General features: G+C 37.0%; 1 protein-coding gene across 4 annotated transcripts in view; it reads right to left on the bottom strand.

Annotated features, from left to right (window-relative positions):
- CDH12 (cadherin 12) overlaps positions 1-22,777 on the bottom strand; it is a 1,056,103-nt gene that overhangs the window by 222,157 nt on the left and 811,169 nt on the right. Inside the window, exon 1 of one of the 4 annotated variants that reach the window (XM_045441366.1) lies at positions 7,617-7,753. The exons of the other annotated variants lie outside the window; for them this stretch is intronic. The gene's annotated coding sequence lies outside the window, so the exon portion shown is untranslated. Of the gene's footprint in view, positions 1-7,616; positions 7,754-22,777 lie in introns of those variants that run through there. 4 annotated transcript variants of the gene reach the window in all.

Raw genomic sequence — 22,777 nt, 5'->3', positions numbered from 1 at the left:
CAGGCTCAGTGGTCAGCAGAGCCTGACGCGGGGGGGCTCGAACCCACGGACCGTGGGATCATGACCTGAGCTGAAGTCGGACGCTTAACCGACCGAGCCACCCAGGCGCCCCTCTTGTAAAGAATTTTAAAAAAACAAGAAAACTTAAGGAGAGCTGTCTGCATTTAAAACACAGGGATATTGGGGCGCCTGGGTGGCGCAGTCGGTTAAGCGTCCAACTTCAGCCAGGTCACGATCTCGCGGTCCGTGATTTCGAGCCCCGCGTCGGGCTCTGGGCTGATGGCTCAGAGCCTGGAGCCTGTTTCCGATTCTGTGTCTCCCTCTCTCTCTGCCCCTCCCCCGTTCATGCTCTGTCTCTCTCTGTCCCAAAAATAAATAAACGTTGTAAAAATAAAAATAAAAAAATAAAAAATAAAACACAGGGAAACCCTCTTTGTTGCAAATCAGAGAAGACTTGAAGTTTGTTTGAATAATGCCATTTTCATTAACTATATTTTCTAACAAAATATAAGATATATATTTTTAAGCAATAAGTAGTTCCTTATTGGATTTATTCCTATATCTGTTCCATGATATAGTTAAAATCCAATCAAATTACCAATTGTCTATCTTCTTTCTTTCTTTCTTCCTTTCTTCCTTTCTTTCTTCCTTTCTTTCAAGAGACAGAGGGAAGGAGTGGGAGAGGGAGAGAGAGAATATTAAGCAGGACCCATGCTCAGCACAGAGTCCAACTTGGAGCTTAATCCCATGACCCTGGGATCATGACCTGAGCCAAAATCAAGAGTTGGGTGCTTAAGCCACTGAGCGACCCAGGCACCTACCAACTGTCTATTTTTAAATTGTATGTTTAAACACCAGCAAAAGTAATATTTTAGAAAAGTGCAAATATGGAGACTCTTTTAATATGTAATATTATATAAAATTTGGCCATAACTTTGTACATATCTTCATTAGCCTGGCAAACATCATGAAATAAAGTATTTCAATAGCCTTCAGAGGATTCGGTGTGTACAGTAATACTGGAAAAATCAATATAATGAACATTTTTATAAGCTCAGATTTCCTGATTAAAGTGTGATTCACTGAAAACAGTCTCAAAATGAATACAAATAGAAGTACTTGTTTATTGAGTACTCCAAGAAAAAGTTTGGAATGCATTTATAACTTGTCAATATTGGCCTAATTGGCCTTGTTTTGAACATTATAAGTTGCACTTTCAAAAATAATACAGTTGAAGAAAAATACTTAAACAAAAATGAGCTTTTGATTTAGTGTATACATGCCTAAAAAGTGAGTATTTTTCATTTTAATGATACCTGTGTGGTTACTATACATGAGTATTAAGGGGCATTACTGCCAGTCAGAAAATGGAATTTGTTTCTATAAATTTATGAATAACCCTTGCCTTATATAACATTTTCAGGATGATGCATGTATATTACATATGTATAAAAAGAACTCTAGTCTTCACATTTTATCCAAGTACTCATGTGAATAATATTTGAGTTGGGGAGAGAAGCAGAGGTTAGTTAATTGGAATTAGGAAATGCAGTCAGCTTTCACTGTTAATTAAAATGTGATTATTTTTCTTGCATTGCTGTCCCATTAACAAAGTAACTGAAATAATCGGCAAAGCCAATCACTAACACTCAAAGTCAATACTTCATTTATAGCTGGAAGCTAACAATTTCATTCAATCATGGCTCTATTACATAAGGGAAACTAAGGAGAAAATATCAGAATAAACATTATTATTAGGATTCAAATTTTGAAATGGCTTCAATTGAATTCACAGTGGGTCATCCTTCTGAACCCTCCAGGAAAGAATCATTTCATTGAATAATCTCAGTGTTGCATTGGCAGGGCTCAAAAGTGGGTAATTGACAAACACTTCAATGAGAAAAACTACTTTACTATAACATGGAAAATAAGTGTGGAGATAATAAATGAAGAAATAATTTGAATAGTAAGTCATAGAATCAGGGCTTAACTTTCTAGAAGTATTGTCCAACCAGCTCAATGTCAGAGCAGTAGATCAAGGACACGGCAATTTTAGTTCTTCTCTAAATTCAAAGAAACACCAATTTTCCTTATCTGCACAAGGTATATGAGAACATATTTAAATTTATTTTATTTCTAATAAGAGTTTACCCCTACTGAATTCTGTAGACGTTTGATTTTATTCTTAACAAATGCCATGTCTGTGTATTTCCATATAAGTAACACATCATCATAGTTATCGCTTCTCTCCTTTAGTTAATATTTACTCAGAACAAAATTAAGAACAATGAATTGGCTGCCATATTGATTTGCCTTTGGAGTATTATCCTGAAAGATGGGTTTCCTAATCAACATATTCTAAGCAATCTTACATTACCTGGTAAGCCATCTTCATCCAATATTATGTCCTGTTAGAAGCTCTCCCCAATACTTCTATGGCACCCTCATGTCTTTGCTGTTTGTCTTTTTACTACATATCATATTACACCTCCACTATTCATACACAAAACATTCTTATCACTCGACTGTGAGCCTCTTAAAGCTTCTTCTTAAAGAAAATATTTCCCAATATTTATCTTAATTCTGTGTATAAACGTTTGTTTTCTTTGCTTAGTTTTATGAGTAAATGGGTGAATGAATGAATGGCCAGTAAGGGGCCGGGGGGCGGGGGGGCGGATTTAGTCTTAATCTAAACCAAACTCCAAAAGTATGTTTAGTTTATTTTTAAAATATATTATTTAAAGAAACAGGAAACATTTTGGGTTCAGAATTATCTTTTTTTTCTCAGAACCTCTTTTTCCCAGAATCTTGAAGTAATATTTTAATTCTGGAAAACACGGTGATTCACTAAGAAGAACCAGGATGGTTCAATGCTGAAAGAAAACTCAAATGCCAGATCCGGATTCAACATATTTATCTTTTATCGGTGAATGAAAACTACAAACATCCTCATCAAATTGCCAGTCCATTTTCCCCCCCTTTCTTCCAATACAGCCACCTATTCTTTTCTTCCCTCTGTTTAATATCAAGCTGAGAACATATGGTCCTGCATTTTCATAAGACATCTGTCAAAAGTTAATCCTTCTGTCACTGTTTTTGTGGTAACTGTCAAAACGAATCGTGAAGCCAACTCTCGGTGGGTACAATCCGCAAACAGAACACTACAGGAGGAAGTGAGGGACTGTGCACATTGTCGGCAATGTAAGTGCCTCCTACTTCACTTAGTAAAAGCGAAATCCTTGCAAGGGCCTGCATTTCCCTCTGTTTTAGGACCCTCACAGCCCATTCCCACTGTTCCCTTAACCTTAACTCCTATTACTCTCCCCTTACAGGACTCCAAGCACACTGCCCAATACCTCACGGAACAAGCATTGGCTGTTCCCTTGCTAGAGTGTTATTGCCGGATATCCACATGGCTAATTCTCACTTCCTCCAGTCAATATCATTGCTCAAATGTCACAAAAATTAAATATATTTGCCAATCCTATGTTCATTTGTAACACACTTTCTCTTAGAACACTCCTGATCTAAGTCTGGCCTACTTGTTTCTTAAATAACGTTGGTCCCTTTCCAACGTATCGTGTAACATTTTTTTTTTTTTACATGTTAACATGGTGTTCGTGGTTTCTTTATCACCCTTGTAGATCTTAATTTCTTTTTTTTTTAACGTTTATTTATTTTTGAGACAGAGAGAGACAGAGCATGAACGGGGAGGGTCAGAGAGAGGGAACACAGAATCTGAAACAGGCTCCAGGCTCTGAGCTGTCAGCACAGAGCCCGACGCGGGGCTGGAACTCACGGACCGCGAGATCATGACCTGAGCCGAAGTAGGACGCTTAACCGACTGAGCCACCCAGGTGCCCCGTAAATCTTAATTTCTAAGAGAACAAAAGATGTTGTCTGCTTTTATACCCAAATGTACCCCCAAACCCAGAACAGTGCTTTGTTCGCTGGGACTATTTAATACTTGTTGAAGTAATGAATAAACTTATGATCACTACTCCAAGTTTTTTTCTAAATTACCTGAAATTGTACCTCTAGTCAATTTTCTCTCCTACTTTCTGCAGTGGTTATTTTAAACCTTTCAGCTTACTTATAACCTCCAGTCCCATCCCTTGATCTGAGTAAGTTGATAAGGTTACCAATGTGCTCAGCTTGGTTTAATCCAAAGGAAAAGTTTTCAGTCCTCTACACCATCCCTTTGATGCTGTTAACAATTTTCTCCTTGAAATGGTCTTTCCTTGGCTTCTGAGAAACTACACTGACATGATTTTCCTTCTACCCATCTGACGTTCTCATCAGTTCCCTTTGCAGGCTTATCCTACTTTTCCACCTACTGGATAACTCATGTCTGTATTTTAGCCCACCTTTTCTTCTTAATAGAAATGCTTTCTCTAAGCCAGTCAGAGAAAGACAAATACCTTATGATTTCACTCATATGTGGAAGTTAAGAAACAAAACAGATGAATATAGGGTAAGGGAAGGGGAAACAAAATAAGATAAAAACAGAGACGGAGGTAAACCATGAGACTCTTCACTACAGAGAACTAGGAGGGATGGGTTCGATTGGTGATGGGTATTAAAGAGGGCATTTGGGATGACCACTGGGTGTTGTATATAAATATAAGTGATGAATCACTAAATTCTACTCCTGAAACAAAAAGGAAAAAAAAGTACTGAGCTTTTCCTGAAGTCGGAGTTTTGAAGTGTAAGAGTGTGAGAAAGCCTATAGAAGATGACACCTCTCAAGGAGCCTGGAGTGGCCTCTAGTATGTAAGGAGTCGCTGAAAGAGAGCTGACAGTAGCTGGCTGATAGCCAGCAGGAAAACAGATCTCTCTTCTGCAGTGGAAATTAGTTTAACTTTTCCAGCAACCTAAATGTTCTTTGAAAAGGATCCTAAGCTCCAGATTAAAACGGTTCAACCAACACCTTGATGTCAGCCTGGTGAATCCCTGATCAGAGGACCTAGCTAACTTGTGATTGGACTTCTGACTTTCAAATCTGACTTACCAAACTGAGAAGTAAGAAATGGATGTGGCATAAGTTGCTAGATTTGTGGTCATTTTTACATAGAAATAGGAAACAATTACAATCATTTAACACCTTGATTAATAATTACTTTTGTTTAACAATTATGTAGTTTTAGTAAAATTGCTGTGAGTCTCCTGAGGACAGGGGCTATGTTTTATTTTCTTTATTATGCTCAATCACCATCAGAACCTGTGGTACTAAATGAATATTTATTAAACAAATGAATGATGGTGGAAAAAAAATGCTTTCTCGGGATGTCATTCATTTTCAGAGCTTCAATCCTTATTAATACACTAAAATAACCTTCTCACCTCAACTTCTGCTTTTAAGTTCCAATCTGTTGAACATAAATATTACTCATAATTTACATGTGACAACTAACACTGAAGTGTTGAATCTGATGTCTCAAAGCTTTATGTATTTTTTTAATTTTTTAACATGTATTCATTTTTGAGAGACAGAGTACGAGAGAGAGGGTGGCAGAGGATCCAAAACAGTCTCCAAGATCTGAACCGTCAGCACAGAGCCCGACGAGGGGCTCAAACTCACGAACTGTGAGATCATGACCTGAGCCAAAGTCGGATACAACTGACTGAACCACCCAGGCATCCCATATCTCAAGGCTTTAGTAAATTGACCTATAGATGTAGTATTTACAAACTAAGGAAAGAGGTCTTGGACTCTGAGTCAGATATTGGTTTAAGGCTCTATCCTTTATTATCTTCATTAGTTTTCTTATCTTTTCTCTTCCTCAGTGTCCTCATCTGTATACTGTGATCACTGACAGGAACTAGCACATAGGGTTTTTAAACAGATAATTCATACAAAAGGTTTGCACAGTAACGAGCTTGCATTAATCCCTCAGTAAAGGTATACTGTTATTATTACTGATATTAGTATCATTATCTGTTTTATTCTCTTGCATTATTTAATATTAGGAAAAATTGGCCTATGAATCATAAACTTATTTTGAAAACAGAAATAGCCTCAACAAGGGGCGCCTGGGTGGCGCAGTCGGTTAAGCGTCCGACTTCAGCCAGGTCACGATCCTCGCGGTCCGTGAGTTCGAGCCCCGCGTCGGGTTCTGGGCTGATGGCTCAGAGCCTGGAGCCTGTTTCCGATTCTGTGTCTCCCTCTCTCTCTTCCCCTCCCCCAATCATGCTCTGTCTCTCTCTGTCCCAAAAATAAATAAATGTTGAAAAAAAAAATTAAAAAAAAAAAAAAAAAAAGAAATAGCCTCAACAATTTGTTGCACTCAAAATCACGGAATGTAGTATTTCAGAAAAATCTCTATTCTTAGATCAATGAGGAAAAATCTAATAAGATGAAGTATATAGACATAGATAAGGAAAGCCATAATGGTAACAAAAGACAAAGCCTGGATTCAGTCTTTTCAGGCATTAAAAACGAAGCTGAGACACACTGATCACAAAGTAATCACTGTTTCCTCTGCTATCCCTACTTTGGGAAACTACGACATTTTCATGTTTGCACCAGCTGGTATGCAGGATCTAGAGCTAAGGAAACTATCTTGTCTGAATCATAAATACTTTCTGGTTTTTCTTAATTCCACTGTCACTGGTAGGTTGAGAATCTTTAAAACATGTCTTTATGGAGCTACAAATTGAAAATACTGAGGACTAAGCAGGAAGCTGGGAGAAAGTGACCAGTGAAGTGAGAAATTCTTCCTTGATTTCTTTCATTTAGACAGGATCCCACAGCAGCTAGGCTATAGACTATGGGCTGGTGCCTTTGCAATGCCTGCCGGACATATTGTGATGTCATATTGTGGCTTGTCTAGATTTTTATCGTTGTTATTGTTCTCTGTATATTTATGTTCAGTTGCCAAGGAAATGTTTATGTGTATGTATATGTATGTGCCTGGTGAAGAGAGAGACAGAAAGAGACAGGAACTCACAGAGTGATAAAATAAGGACCAATATGGACTCTGTATTCACTAGAAGACAAGCCCCATGAAGGCCGAAGTTACTGTCTTTCTTCACTGCTGTGTTCTCAACATTGCGATGTTCCCACTATTCCCTGGCATTTTCTATAGTGTTCCCTGGCACAACATATAGTGTTGACTCTGCGGTGGAAATGATAATGGGAAGAATTAGTTATTAAAGCGTTTAGAACTCTACCCATTATGTAATATGCAAGCTCTTTAAAATGAGGGTTTTTTTAATTTTTATTTATTTTTATTTTTTTTAATTTTTTTTAATGTTTATTTATTTTTGAGACAGAGAGAGACACAGCATGAACGGGGGAGGGTCAGAGAGAAAGGGAGACACAGAATCCGAAACAGGCTCCAGGCTCTGAGCTGTCAGCACAGAGCCAGACGCAGGGCTTGAACTCAGGGACTGCGAGATCATGACCTGAGCCGAAGTCAGACGCTTAACTGACTGAGCCACCCAGGCTCCCCGAGGGTTTTTTTTTAAAAATGTTTTCATTTTACTTGTTGCCTTTCTTCTATGGGGTAGAACTTCCTTAATTTTTGGAAGTCTTACCCTGATTCTGGGATACTGACCTGAGCTCTGACCTTGCTGGAACCACAGATCTGATGACCACAGGTTCTATTTCATACCTGTGTGCATGTCTTTGAATCAGGTTCTAGGCGACATGGGCATGGTGGCCATGGAAGTGCACCATTTGGGTCTCCTTCAACAGAATCTGATGCAGGGAGCTGACCTGACTGAGTGACCCTGTATTTGTGTCCTTGATGCCACACTGCCTAAGCCATACACCCCCCCCCCCTCGCCAGGCTGGTCCCAGCTAATAACTAAGCAAGACAGAACTTCTAGTGCCAGCCCATTCTTGCAGAATGCAAGCACCTATGAGTTTGGCTAAAGAACTCCCAGCTGCCTAAACAATGATACTTTTTCTAGAACTATGCTGTCATAGAAGGTTCTTCCTACACATGCTTCTTCCATCACAGCTGTCAGACCTGCTTCACAATCCAAAGGCTCTCCCTGTCTTTTCTAGCACCTACTGTTTGATCCCTCACATGCATTTTCCCCAAAAACATCTTGCATGTGTAAGCACATCTTGGTGATTAGAACGGACACAAGTGGCAAACCCTATTCTAGAACAAGCATAATTCTCTAGAGCAACATTATTTGTTGACTTTCTTTCCAAGCATTTACCTGACAGCAGCATCAACTCAACAAGTGTGTAGTAGGAAATAAATAGTAAAAATATTTTGCTTTTAACAGTAGGCTTTCTAGAAGGAAGGTTTTTGTTTTCCATATTGCCAGAAGTACGAATTGCCAGAAGATTAGCCCTGTATTTTCCTTATCGATTAAATATAATTAAGTAGGCTCTCTGCCTACGAACATTAAATGTATTCGTGAGAAAGTTTACATGTTAAGTTCTTTTTTATCTTAAATATTTCTTTTTCATAATTTTAAACTATTACTTTATCATCATATTGGAGGGTGTGCCAGTATCGGCCTAACATTTTCTGAAATTTCAGTGATGTGTATATGTGACTACGTCCTAAGCTAATAAAATTGTAAAATTCTCTCCTCCTCTTCAGCCTTTTCCATGTCAGTTTTCACATAAATGTGAAGATATTTTTCTCCTTTTTCCTCAGACCATAAGAAGGTTGGACTAAGTATTGACAGCCGTTAACCTTTTAACGACGTCGGTTTCATGAGTTTGGGATTTAACCAGGGTTGACTTAGCAAGGCTTTTATTCTGGGTGAGTGCCCTACATCACCCAAATCATGAGTGCTTTTTGCTTCATGGAACTCCATTGCTTTTGTTCCCAAAACCAATTATATCTTAGCTAATCTCTTGCCCCTTAAATTCTCCTTGATAGTTTTCCTAATAAAATGTGCAAACTGCTCATGCGTGATTACTTCCCCTTTCCGGTTTTCCCATTCATAGGTAAAGATCCAGCATTGTTTACCTCCAGCTTTTTACAAATTCACTATTCTCAATTGTGCCCAACAAAAAAAATTTCCCTTGCCCTGGATCAGCAATGCTCTCAGTCTATTATTTATTAATATTATTTAACTGCATTACTATTATTTATTATTATTTAACTATATTCTATTCTTATTTAACTATTGTTTAACTGTAGTCTCTCTTAATGTACTGTTTAAAATTATATGTATATCATTTCTATATGTGTAGGTATAAATGTTTGTCCACTTCTCCATAGGAGAAATATAAAATATTGTGTCTTTTGCTTCAGAATTTTGAGGTCTAATCCCTATTCCTTCATGTGCTAAAAGCCTTTGAGGGGCTTTCGGCTTTTGGATGGGAGGAGGTGAAGGTGTAACTATCTTCAGTCATCCCAAATCCAGGTTTATCTGACGCCAGCTGTCTCCACCATGCCGCTTCCACCATGCCACTAAGGTTTGACCCCGACGCTATAAAGTCTTACACCTGAGGTGCACCAGTGAGGAAGTCAGTGCCATGTCTGCCTTTGCTGCAGAGATAACCCCCCCCCCCCGGGTCTGTCTCCAAAAAAGATTGCTAACGACATCGCCAAAGCAACTGGAGATGGGAAGGATCTGAAAATTACAGTGAAACTGACCACTCAGAACAGACAGGCCCAGATTGACATGGTACCTTCTGCATCTGTCCTGATTGTCAAAGCCCTCAATGAACTTCCAAGAGACAGAAACAGAAAAACGTTAAGCACAGTGGAAACAGCACTTTTGATGAGACTGTCAACATTGCCCAGCAGATGTAGCACTGATCTTTAGCCAGACAACTCTCTGGAACCATTAAAAAGATCCTGGGGACCACAATGTTGATGGCCACAACCCTCATGACATCATAGATGACATCAACAATGGTGCAGTGGAATGTCCAGTTAGTTAAGAACTGTAAAGGAAAATATTTTAATAAAGGATCATTTGACAACCCAAAACAACCAAAGACAACCAGCTTTTAAGGGAATGTTCGCTTTGAGGGATTTTTGAAGCCTCACTCTGAGCAGAAGTGAAATGACCTTTGATTCATAAACATGTACTCACCAGGTCCTGGAGTATCTTTTAAGCATATGATTTATAATTAACTCAACAATACTCGTTGAATTCTAGTTCCTTTTCAGGGGAAAGAACCACAAGCATGCTCCCATTCACTACATATAGAAAGGTTAGTGAAGATAAGCAGCATTTAAGAAGGATTTCCGGAAAAACAGCAGGTGCACCGTTTCCTCTGGATATTGGAAATTCTTCCTTAGATTAAGCCAGACCAGCCTAAGGCATTAATCCTCTAACACGAAAAAATCAAAATCCTATAGACATGCTTTTGCAAAATGCTTTTACAAAGACCTAAAGGAAAAAACATTACAAGAAAATGCTCTTTAAAACTTACCAGATTTTTTACTATAAGGACTTTTTTAACTGTAAGGATATTGTTGATGGACATTCTTTTCATTACTGGGTACCCTCTTCAAAAAGCTTAATGGGGGATATTTTTTTATCCATCTGAAAGGAACAGTTTGTCTTTCTACTCAGCAAAAACAAGTATATGTGTGTATGTGTGTGTGTGTGTGTGTATGTGTGTGTACATTTAACTTCTGCAAAGTCTTACCATGTAACTATATTTTCCATATGCAGATAAATAGAAAATTTAGAGCTTCGTGTACAGCTACTTCTAGAAAATAATTCTTCTTGGCTTGAATTTTGTATACTAACAATTCCTGGCTTCATAGAATTTTTCTTAATCTAATTTTCCCTCCATTCTGATGTCCTCACCCAATTAATTTTATTTTATTTCATTCTCTTAAAAATATATGTAATTATAAGACATGTGATCCATTCCTGGAAAAAATCAGAAAATAAGCAAATATGCCAAAAAAGATTAATATTCTATATATAATTTAAATCTCATTCTTTCATATACTATCAATGAGAATGCGATATTTGCCATTATATAAATGCTTACTATACATTTGCTTCACAAATTAAAAAAGCTAGAGTTTGGAAAACACACCCATTTCTTCAAATATGTTTTACTTTAAAGAACTACAAGAGATTATAGCCCTGGCTGTTTTTTATCTCAATAAAGTCAATTCTATTATCAAACAACAGATTAATGGTTTATTTTTTTATTTTTTAAAATATTTATTTTTAAAAGAGAGATAGAGTGTGAGCAGGGGAGGGGCAGAGAGAGAGGGAGACACAGAATCTGAAGCAGGCTCCAGGCTCTAAGCTGTCAGCACAGAACCTGACACAGGGCTTGAACCCACAAATGGTGAGATCATGACTTGAACTGAAGTCAGATGCTAAACCGATGGAGTCACCCAGGCACCCCTAAATTATTGGTTCAAAATTAATTCATTCAAAATTTACATATGTATTTATATAATTAAAATGCATATTATATTTTTGAATTGTTACTTTAATTTTTAAAAATAGGTCCACACATCTAGAGGGTTTACAATGACATGTAAATTACCTTTACCATTGTTTGTACTGTTTAAACTTGAAGAGAGAGAGACAAAGAGAAAGATGAAAAGCTTTTAGCATTTTACTGTAACATAGTCTTCAAATCATTTAAAAAGTTGGTAGAATAGAAAGCTTGCATTACAGTAGTGACAAGGAGAATAAATGATTTCTGATATGAAAGTGAAAACAATGAGTTAATATACTTTTAATTTCAATTGAATTTGTTAAGCAGGATGAAATAGCTTATCATTGTCTCTCCAACTTACAGATTAAATTTCTTTTATTTTTGAGAGTCAAATCTGTTTGCCTTTCAGTTGATAGCTAGGTATACATGAAAAGCTTTCATCCTGATGATTTACAGAAATCCTGAAATGTCCATGTGCAATTCTGCAGACATCGTAGATGGACTTTGGTAGTATAAAAGTATGAAAGATGTTTCTGCACCTTTAATACATAATATTTACTTGGTAGGGTTCTATAACAATCAACAACAGAGAATTGGGAGACTGAAAGCCATGATTTCAGTTTAGCCTCTGTTACTTACTGGGTATGTGACCTGGGGCAATTTATTTCATTACTGCCAAACTGTGTTTTCTCTGTGTAGCATGAACATAACAATATTCACCTTTCTTTCACGTGAATTATTGTAAGACCAAAATGAAATAATGTACATAGAAGTTTAACTGTAGGGGCATCTGGATGGCTCAGTTGGTTGAGTATCTGACTCTCGATTTCTATTTAGGTCATGGACTGTGGTTCTTGGGTTCAAGCCTCGCATCAGACTCCATGCTGCATGGATTCTAAATAAATAAATAAATAAATAAATAAATAAATAAATAAATAAATAAGAAAGTTTAACCGTAACTTGGTTTTAAGTTATTTCTAAAACTATTTACTGAATGCAACTTGATCCTATATAAGTATAACAAATTTCATGTCCTTATTTGGTAGAGATGTATTCACTTGGAAATTTTGCTACAATTTATACCAAGTTACCAGATGTCAGACAGGTGGACACATTATGTGGATATGTCAAAACATACAGTGAAGGATCCAGGTGTTTAAGGGCTTATATCAGATCCTTGGGGCGCCTGGATGGCTCAGTTCGTTAAACTTAAGATTTCGGCTCTTATCATAATCTCAAGGTTCGCATGAATTTGAGCTCTACGTTGGGTTCTGTGCTGACAGCTCAGAGCCTAGAACCTGCTTCAAATTCTGTCTCTGTCTCTATCTCTGTCTCTCTCTTTCTCTGTCTCTCCCAAACTCTCTCTCTCTCTTACTCTCTCAAAAATAAGCATTAAAATATTTTTTTAAAAAAGCTTATGGGGCGCCTGGGTGGCACAGTCGGTTAAGCGTCCGACTTCAGCCAGGTCACGATCTCGCGGTCCGTGAGTTCGAGCCCCGCGTCAGGCTCTGGGCTGATGGCTCAGAGCCTGGAGCCTGTTTCTGATTCTGTGTCTCCCTCTCTCTGCCCCTCCCCCGTTCATGCTCTGTCTCTCTCTGTCCCAAAAAAAATAAACGTTGAAAAAAAAAAAAAAAAGCTTATATTAGATCCAAAAATCATGCATGCCTCTTCTTAAATGATAAAACTATAGATAAATAGATAATGGGTAGGATATAAATCCCAATAAATATCTATACAATATTCTATAACACAAGATGCTTAAGAATCTCTAGTATTATGTGTGCTCATATTGACTATGATACATCATTCATAAAAGGAATGCAGGTTAGCTTCCCATTTATTAGCTATTTTTAGGATAAAGCATCAAAATACAAACAAACAAACAAACAAACAATCCAGTTGTAGGATCCTCTGAGAGAAGGCTTTTGAGGTTTCATTGATTTTTTTTCAAAGACTGACTGATTTTTATATTAAAGTAATAAAGTTTTTGTGTGTGATCCAGATTCCTTCTGTGACTTGAATTTTTAACTTTTTACAGCATTGGCTTCCAGAAAGAATCATGAAGGAGGAAAAGAGAAGGGCCTCTATATCTTGAGAAAGGAACTGCCTTAATCATGTGCGAATAAAATAAGGGAAGATCTCTGGTTGCATATTTGCTTGGAATATAATACCATTTATTTCTGGTTAATAATGAAAGCTCACTGAGTACATGTTCATTAAAATATATAGATTTTCAAGATGCATGTATGTATATATACACATAATCTGTCTCAGGTATATCACATGGCTTTATATATCTAGAATTTATATAGGATGTATATACGTATGCATGCATGTGCACATTTATTCTATGAGTATATAATAAAGGTTGATAAGTAAATCCATTGATGGAACAGGTTAAGAATAACTGATTCATGGGGCACCTGGGTGACTCGGTCAGTTAATTCTCCGACTCTTGATTTTGGCTCAAGTCATGATCTCACGGTTCGTGAGTGAGTTTGAGCCCTGCATCAGGCTCTGCGATGACAGCACAGAGCCTGCTTGGGATTCTCTCTCTCCCTCTCTCACTCAGCCCTTTCCCTCCTCCAAACTCTCTCTCTCTCAAAATAAATAAACTTAAAAATAGAAAGGGATAACTGACTCACTTAAGGTAGGTCAGATTTCACTTGTGCTAGCTGCTAATGAATCAGTGTTAAATGGCAATATGTAATAGAGTCATCCTACTATGTAAACAAAAGCATAGATAAAAAGAAAAGTTCAAATCATTAATAACCTCCTTCATTTGCCTTCCAAGTTTCCTGTGCTATTTGGTCTGCCACAAATCCTTTAAATTAAAAAAAATATAGTCATCACATGATGCTCATTTTCAGATTCTCATGGTACGGCTCCCAAAGTATGTCTATGTTTGATAGTATTGAATTTCAGCAGGAAAAAAAATGTGTCAGAGACATGCACTTCACAATATTTCATATTTATGCAGAATATTTAAAATTTTAAATTTGCATATATAAGACCTAAATGATGTAGCCGAAGCAGAAATCCTATAAATATAAGCTTATTCATGAATATCCTGATAACTTTCCTCATAAATGTAAGGAAGCAAAAATAATGGAATATTTCCCAAAGACTTAAAGCAGGAAATAAACTGGAGGAATGTTTGCTCAACCATTAATTGTGAATCAATCTGCCTTACTTTCTCACAGTTGATTTTATTTAATTGGGAGCTGACGTTAGCTAACTTTGCAGTTAAACATCATTGCAAAGAGAACAAAGGGTCTTTGACTTACTGAGGTTTTCCTATTAAAAAACAAATATTTACTCAGTGCATGTTTGACACACATTTTTATGTTGTATACTTTTGTTTTGAAAGTAATACTTTCAAATTTCAGAATACAATAGCTTATCACAAAGTAGAGATATACATATTGCACCAATTCCTTTTAAAATTAGTGCTAACATAGCATGAGAGCAATGTAATTCAACTAGAGAAATGCAAATTTACATTTTTTATCTCTGAAACTGAACACTGATTCTCTGAAAATCATTTGCATTAATAAAATCTGTCAAAATGTGTTGAATATATGCACCATTTAGACAAATGTCACCATTATCTCTTGCTCAGACATGGTTTGAGGCCCATGTTCATCATGTCCTTTATTATATCATCCATGCATATTAAGACTACAAATGACTTTCAGCTACTTAAATACATAATCATGATATAACATCCGTGGCTTTATAGAGTTCCAGAATAATGTTGTATATATTCTTCTTTTTGACTTACTTTTTTCTTTTACAGTGAAGCAATGTGGCAGATAGTTACACGAGCAATTCCTGAAGCAAATAAACGGTATATATTCATTCAGCTTACAATATCATATTGAATGTTCAAAGATGGTCAAAAACAGAAAAGCTGACAAACTTAGTTGAAAAGGGTATCTTATTTCCTACCATATGCTTATAATATATAATTCATTTTTTAAGATAAGTGGACTGAGGGATTTGTTTAACATCAACCTACTTGGTAGAAATCAATTATTATCTGAATATGCAAGACAGCATCACAGTTATATATAATATTCTCTTTAGAATTGTATCTGTGCATGTGTGTAAACACACACACACACACACACACACACACACACACACACACACATATATATATATATATATATATAATTTGTTATTAAGTTATGGCCTTTGATAATAGCTAGACTGAATCAGATTAATTATGACTGTCATTGTTTTGAAATTTGTTCACCGATATTTTGGGGTCACTGAATCTGGAAGTCAAAATGGAAGCCATGATAGTTTCCTCAGATTGCAGTACATGATCTTTCTAGGTGGCCAATAGTAATGGAGATGTCCCTGTTTAACAATGCAGGCCACTTTTGTGATACTTGCTAATCCTCTTTGAGTGATTATAGTCAGGTGCATCGAAGCTTGTATAAGTCAAATATTTGTTTGTAATTTTTGTTTCCTCCCCTTTATAGAATCATTTGTATGAGACATTAAAAGTTCTCTGGTTGGACCTTCACTCAGTGTAGGGATATCTTACACAGCAATACTTACATTTATCCAGTTCCCCTACAGTGATTTTTACTCTTCTTGGAAGTAAACCTTTGCACTTATAGACAACTCTGACTGACATGTCATTGTGTTAGTCAAAGAAGTCCATATTTTCCTTCAGTAACTGGAGTTATCAAAACTACATTTATCGATCTTGTTACTTTCTCTGCTAGACTCCTCTGCCAGCTCCTTTCAGTTTTCATGAAAACTGCCTGTGTCCCATCCAAAGGAAGTCCCCAAAGTCTGTTTCCACTCTGTGACCCTCTATCATCAATTGAATCTGATTGGATCAAGAGTGGATAACTTAGACCTAGGTTGCCTTGCTTTGGCCCTCGCCTCCTTTCTTATTTTCTCTCCTCTTTTTCCCTGAATCCCACCTTTTTATAGTGCTTTTCCTCTTGAACCTTGACTTATGGATAACCCTGAAGGCTTACAGAAACAGCTCTAAAAATAACCGTCCTGAGAATGTATGGAAAAGGATTTTGGACCGATGATCCGAAACAAGGGACATCAAAAACTAGGAAAATCAAATTGTGTCAACCATAACTTTAGTATCAGTTAAAGATGAAGAAAACTGGAACCCGCCCTAGACCACGAAGCCACATACCTCTCTCTCTTCACTCAGCGAAAACCCATATCCAGCTGCTGAGGGAATTATGTGGTCTCCAGATAATTATCATTGTGCATCAGCTGAGTAAAGTCTTTAATCTCTATTTGAGTAATAACTTGTTGTTTTTTAAATTTTCAAGATAATTCTATTTTCTGTGAATTTTGGACAGGAGGTGCCTTGGGTGACTCAGTCAGTTAAGCGGCTGACTCATGACTTCAGCTTAGGTCATGATCCCATGACCATGAGATCAGGCTCTGTGTTGGGCACTATGCTGAGCATGGAGCCTGCTTAGGAATCTCTCTCTCTCTCTCTCTCTCTCTCTCGCTCTTGCTCTCTCAATCTCTCTCTCTCTCTCCTTCTGCCCTTCTCCCCCACTCAAGCTCTCTCTCACTCAAAAAAAAAAAAACAATTAAAAAAAAGAGACTAATCTCAGGAAATGTCCCATTGAATGGAGTAGATGTAAATTTTGGGGTGAAGAATGTTACACAGAGAAGCAAATAAAAGGAAAGAGCTAGAGAGAGGAGGAGATTGAGAATGAGCAGATGCAGGGATTATCAAGGTTGGTTTTGATTCTTTTTTTTTTTTTTTTGCTTTGCCTTTTATCATTATTTAGTCCAAGTTATCTGCTTTTCTTTGATATTAATAAAGTATAGTGTTATTCCAATAAATATCTTTGCTTTCCTTGATTAGGCTAGTTTGAAGTGCTTCCATTTGTAAACCCAAAAGCAACTTAGCACACAGTTTTGAAAACACAAATCGCTTCCTTTCCTCTCTATGATAAAGGTTGATGACAGTGTACCCTAAAATGTCTTATGAGAGCTCACTCCAAAAAGACTATTACACACATGTTAATTGCTTTATCATTTCAAATCACTTACTGTTAATAAATCTTAACACAACCTGTAAGAAAGGTTATGTGATCTCAGTTGCATTGATGAGGATCAACTGGGTAAATGTAACTGAAAACACAATGAGTTCTGTGATGACAGTGATATTCCCTATTTGGATCACTGTGAATTGAGCACAGGTTGGGACTTAATAATAGTTGCTGAATAAATGAATAAATTAACAAATATACAAGGGTATGTACAAACATGTTTTTAATGTTTGTTTATTTTGAGAGAGAGAGAGCACAAGCAGGGGGGGAGGGACAAAGAGAGAGGGAGAGATCATCTTAAGCAGGCTCCACACTCACCACAGAGCCCGATGTGGGGCTCGATCCCACAGCCATGCGATCATGACCTGAGTGGAAATCCCACAGCCATGCGATCATGACTTAACTGACTGAGCCACCCAGGCACCCCAGGATGTGCATAAAATTCTTCATATTAGAAACTAAACTGTCTGAATTGAAGTGAGACTGTGTTTCTTGTTAGACCTTGTATAAATAGGGAAGGAGCTTTGTTTGTGGTCAGTTACATGGAAATCATTGAAATATTAAGTACATATATTAATGTATCCTCCACACAATCAGCACTTTCAAATCCTAGAATACCAGTGAATCAGTGGTAACATTTATCCAAATATGATCTACTGGAGACTAGGGATATTGGTAGTATTAAGCACAGACATGTTTCAATGGCATACTGAAAAAGAAATATTTCAATGTTTCCAGATTTTATCATTTTGATATATCATTATATATACAATCATGTATATATATATATATATATATATATATATATATATATTATCATACAATATATCACATATATCCTGTTCCACCTTGCCACAGGTTCTGTTTGGTATGTTGGAGAAAGACCTACAATTATGATGATATCTTTGCCTTCATATACCTTCTGTTTAGTTGGGGGATAGAGAAGTAAATAATTGCATGTACTAACGAGTATATTTAATAAATTTAAAGCATCATTAAGAAATATTTGTGCTGAGAGTCAAAGCGTGTGTCCTTGACCCATGGGTTTGGTAATTAGAACTGTACCATTTATTGAGCTGAGAAGAGAATGCATAGCATTTCATACAAAAACAAAACAAAATAAAACAAAACAACAACAACAACAACAAAACCCACACATGAGCACTTAGAATAGAACCACTGGAATGATCTTCTGGGAGCACAAAATAATTTGATCTGACATGAGTTTAAGATAAATTTAGAGATAGAAGACTAAGAAAATTAATAACAATAAACTATGGAGTAGCTAGTATACAACAAAGGGTAGTAATCCGCTCAGGCTGCCTTAACAAAACACCACAGGCTAAATGGCATATATAACAAATCTATTTCTAACAATTCCATGGGTTCAAAAGTCAAGATCAAGGTGGCATCAGATTCATTTCTGATGAAACTGAAGAGAGTAAGAACTCTCTTTCTGCCTTACTTATGGCTGCCGTCTTGCTACGTTTTCACAAGGTCTCTTCTCAGTGTGTGTGTGCTCAGAGAGCTCTTTCTCTTTCTCTCTCTCTCTCTCTCTCTCTCTCTCTCTCTTTTTCTCTCTCTCTCTCTTCTTATAAACCACCGATCCTATGGGATTAGGGCCCTATCCTTACAACCTCATTTAATCCCAATTACCTCCTAAAAGTCCTATCTCCAAATCTAGTTATATGCTGTAGAGGTTAGGGCTTCAACATATGAATTGTGGGGAGCATATGATTCAATCCATAGCACAAGGATTCTGGTAAGGTCCTTACACAAAGCATTTATTTAAAGAATCTTAAAAGGGTGCTTGGGTGGCTCAGTTGGTTAAGTATCTGACTCTTGATTTCAGCTCAGGTCATGATCTCATGGTCATGAGATCGAGGCATGCATTAGGCTCCATGATGGGTACGTGACCTGCTTGAGATTCTCTCTCCTTCTCCCTCTGCCCCTCCCCCCACTTCTCTCAAAAATTGAAAAAAACAAATTTAACGTTTCTATGTGGCAGGTACTATTACTGTGTCTATTTTAAGCGCTATTTCAATATAGTGGGCTGGGGGGGGTAGTATTATTCTTGAGGAAAGTAGAGAGGAAATGTGATCTTTCAGAGGCAGGAATATGAACAAGCAGTCAAAGGTGTAAGCAAAGCAGATGACTGCAGGGAAGAGCTGAGGCAATGGGACCACCTGAAAAGATGGAAATGTGCAGACTGATATTACATGGTATACATTTTTGGAAATGAGACTACACCGAAGCTTTTAAGAATGGTTTACATACATCTTTCCTTGATCTATAGGTAGGAAAAGAGTCACCCTTATATCAGATATGGAATTAGTAAGAGGAAATTGAAACATGTTACCCATGGACGGCCACTTTGTTCCTCTAACCTGTTCAGAATTGCTGATGCTGGCCTCGGAAGCCTGTCTGCTACAGAAGCCACCATGTAAAGCCGCTAAACTAATGGCCCAGAGAGCTGTGACCAAGGACGTCTCAGTGATCCTTTGCAGGATCTCATTTTATCAAGAGAGCAAATCACATGCCAAGGGAAAAATGTGAGTAAAAAGAGCAATACACTGGAGACCAGGAAATAAAAATGTCACTCAAACTGAATGAAGGAGTCAGTGGTCTCAGATGAGTGAAAAAATTCTGTCGATTGTCTTGGCTTGTTCAATCTTAAGGGCAGCTGGACAGTTGGGCTCTGTCATTGGAGCAAGCAGTTACAATAGGTATGTGCTCTTCACTTATACATCCTATTATGAATATACTATTAGCTTATTAAATCGTGAATGAAATTGATAGAGCAAGGTATTGGATATGGTTATTTTTCTATTCTAAATCTCTAAATATTAAAGCTTATAGAGCTCCTTTCCTTCCCATAGTTTTCTTGGTGACATCACAGAACTTTGATTTAATCTGAAAGCCAAACCTTTGATTTTCCTCTTTATTTGATTTCCCAAGTATAAACTATTGTCAGTACATACTGTTTGATTTGCATCCAAATAATATATGAACTTGACATTTTTGTCTTTCGTTCCATTCCCACGATAAACAGAGGCTCATCTATGTTATGTCCAAAGTACTCTGAAACAATCCATCTGGCCTCCTTCCTTCCAGTCTAACCAATCTTCAAATAATAATTTCAAGCAGCAGCTAGAGGAACTTTAAAAAATACTAGTCAAGATATACTGCACCCCCATTCAATCCCTTCACTAGCTTTTAACTACATATTGCATAGCATCCAAATTCCTTGTTCTGCAAGGCCATGCATGCCCGATCTACTCTTGACATCTGATTCCATTTTGTCCCATTATCCCTAAAACTTACCGACCACTCTGGGCACTCATTTCCTATCAAAATCAAGATCCTGTAGGAATCAGGCCCTTTGCATATGCTTTTCTATTTTGTAGAACTGCTTCCTTCCTCACACTAATGCCCTTTCTAAAGGATGCACTTCACTTGGGTACTATCCTTTTGATACTCTGTTCATTTTTAATTACACACTTTACTTAATAGTTAGCACATAGAAGTGCTCAAAAATATGTGTTGAATGAACAAGGAAAAAGTTTGCTAGTTTTGTTATTAATTCCAAAGATTAGAACGGGATCTCTGGACTCATGAATCTCTCATTCTTTATGATATGTATAAGCAGCTTTCTACAAAGCTCGGTGGAATAAACTAAACACCATAGAAAAAGCATATTGCTATGGAAGGAGAGATGAAGAAGAAATTAAAGGTACCATGAAGATAAAACATGTTTTCAGAAGCATATTAAAAACAGGCTTGGTTAATCTGTGCTGATAAATTAACTCATAAATATGAGAGGTTGAATACAACAAAGGTTTAACATACTGAATTGGCAGGGTGTCTGGGGCATTGTAGGAGGGGAATCTTCCATGCAGTAATTCAAAATGGAACCAATTTTGGCTCTGCTCTCTCAACACAGGCCTTCCGGGTTACTGATGCAGGGAACAATAATAAGTGGAGAATCACAGGACAGTTCTTAAATGTATTGCTCCTACTCCTGGCTCATTGGCCAGAAGTAGTCATGTGATCCCACCTGACTGCAAAGGGTCTGGGATTTGGTGGGAGCGCACGGATGGCCCAAGATGTGTAAACGTTCCAGCCAGTGTGGGGAGGTAATCTTTGAGTACTGGGGAGATGCAAATTTATTACTAAAGGGAGGGTCAATGGTGATTAAGATTTTTGTAAATTGAAAATACAGTGTTACTATCCTCAAAACTACATTATGCGGTCGCTGCAGATACAGAAGATAATTACCCACTTTCCTTGCATTATACATTATAGTGTTTTGTCCCTTTTTCTTCCAGATTGTTTCACCTAATACATCACAATAATCCTTTAGGCCTGCAGTATAAAACTGCTTATGACTCTTTGGCTCCACTTTAGATAAAAAATAGCAGACTATAATCTTCAGTTTAAGAAATCATTTGCATTTTCTCACTTAAAAGGACACAAAATGCTTTTTAAAAATCTAGTGAAAATAAAACTACTCATCTTCAATAATATGACTTTAAAACTCCATTGTGTATGTATGTGTATTTATCTTAGAATGCAGAAAATCCAAATGCGAGCGCTGCCATGTGCCATATTATATTATTCTAGATGGAGTTTTTTGAACTTTTTATTGGACATTTATATCAATTATTTTATGTTGTTCTTATAAAAATGGAAAGAAGCATGTGTGTACTCAGTAAATACTTTTCAACAGTTCTGCCAATTGAATTGATTCCCAATCAACAAACAAATAACCCACTGACTTATCTATGAAGACTGAGAATAAAACAGAAACAAAACCAAAACACCACCACACAGTCCTGACTAATCATACATATATGAAAAGGGGGAGAAAAAAATCACCATCAATTTTAAGGTTTTCATTTCTTTGCATTTGGAATTCTCAGAATCTAGAATTTACAGAATGAGTAACACATTACTAACCTTGCCTAACAGAGAATATAAATTTATTAACCAAAGGAATTTTCTTTCTGGACTCCATATTTGTGAATGGATAAATCTCCTGAGAAGGTAGATAAACATAAATAATATTTTATATATAATATGTTATATATAACATTTATATGTATCTCTATAAAAAGTGCATCTTAGAATTACTGTTATGGAACATGAAAGAAATTTCTATAGCCTAAGGAAATGAAAGGATGGTATTACTACAGGGAGCACCTCTCCACTCCTATTGTATGTTAAGTGCAAGGGATTCAGTGTTGAGAAAGGTGATCCTGTCTCTTGCCTATCAGGACTTTGCATCTCCAGGAAGAGATCACAATTTACAAAGAGGAAGAAATTTCAGTGCTGAGAGTAGAAGTTCAAGGTGCATTGGGACACACAGGACAGGTGT

Source organism: Leopardus geoffroyi, chromosome A1, assembly GCF_018350155.1.
Source record: "Leopardus geoffroyi isolate Oge1 chromosome A1, O.geoffroyi_Oge1_pat1.0, whole genome shotgun sequence".
NCBI classification, from domain to species: Eukaryota; Metazoa; Chordata; class Mammalia; order Carnivora; family Felidae; genus Leopardus; species Leopardus geoffroyi.
This window is presented reverse-complemented; position numbering and strand designations above follow the sequence as displayed.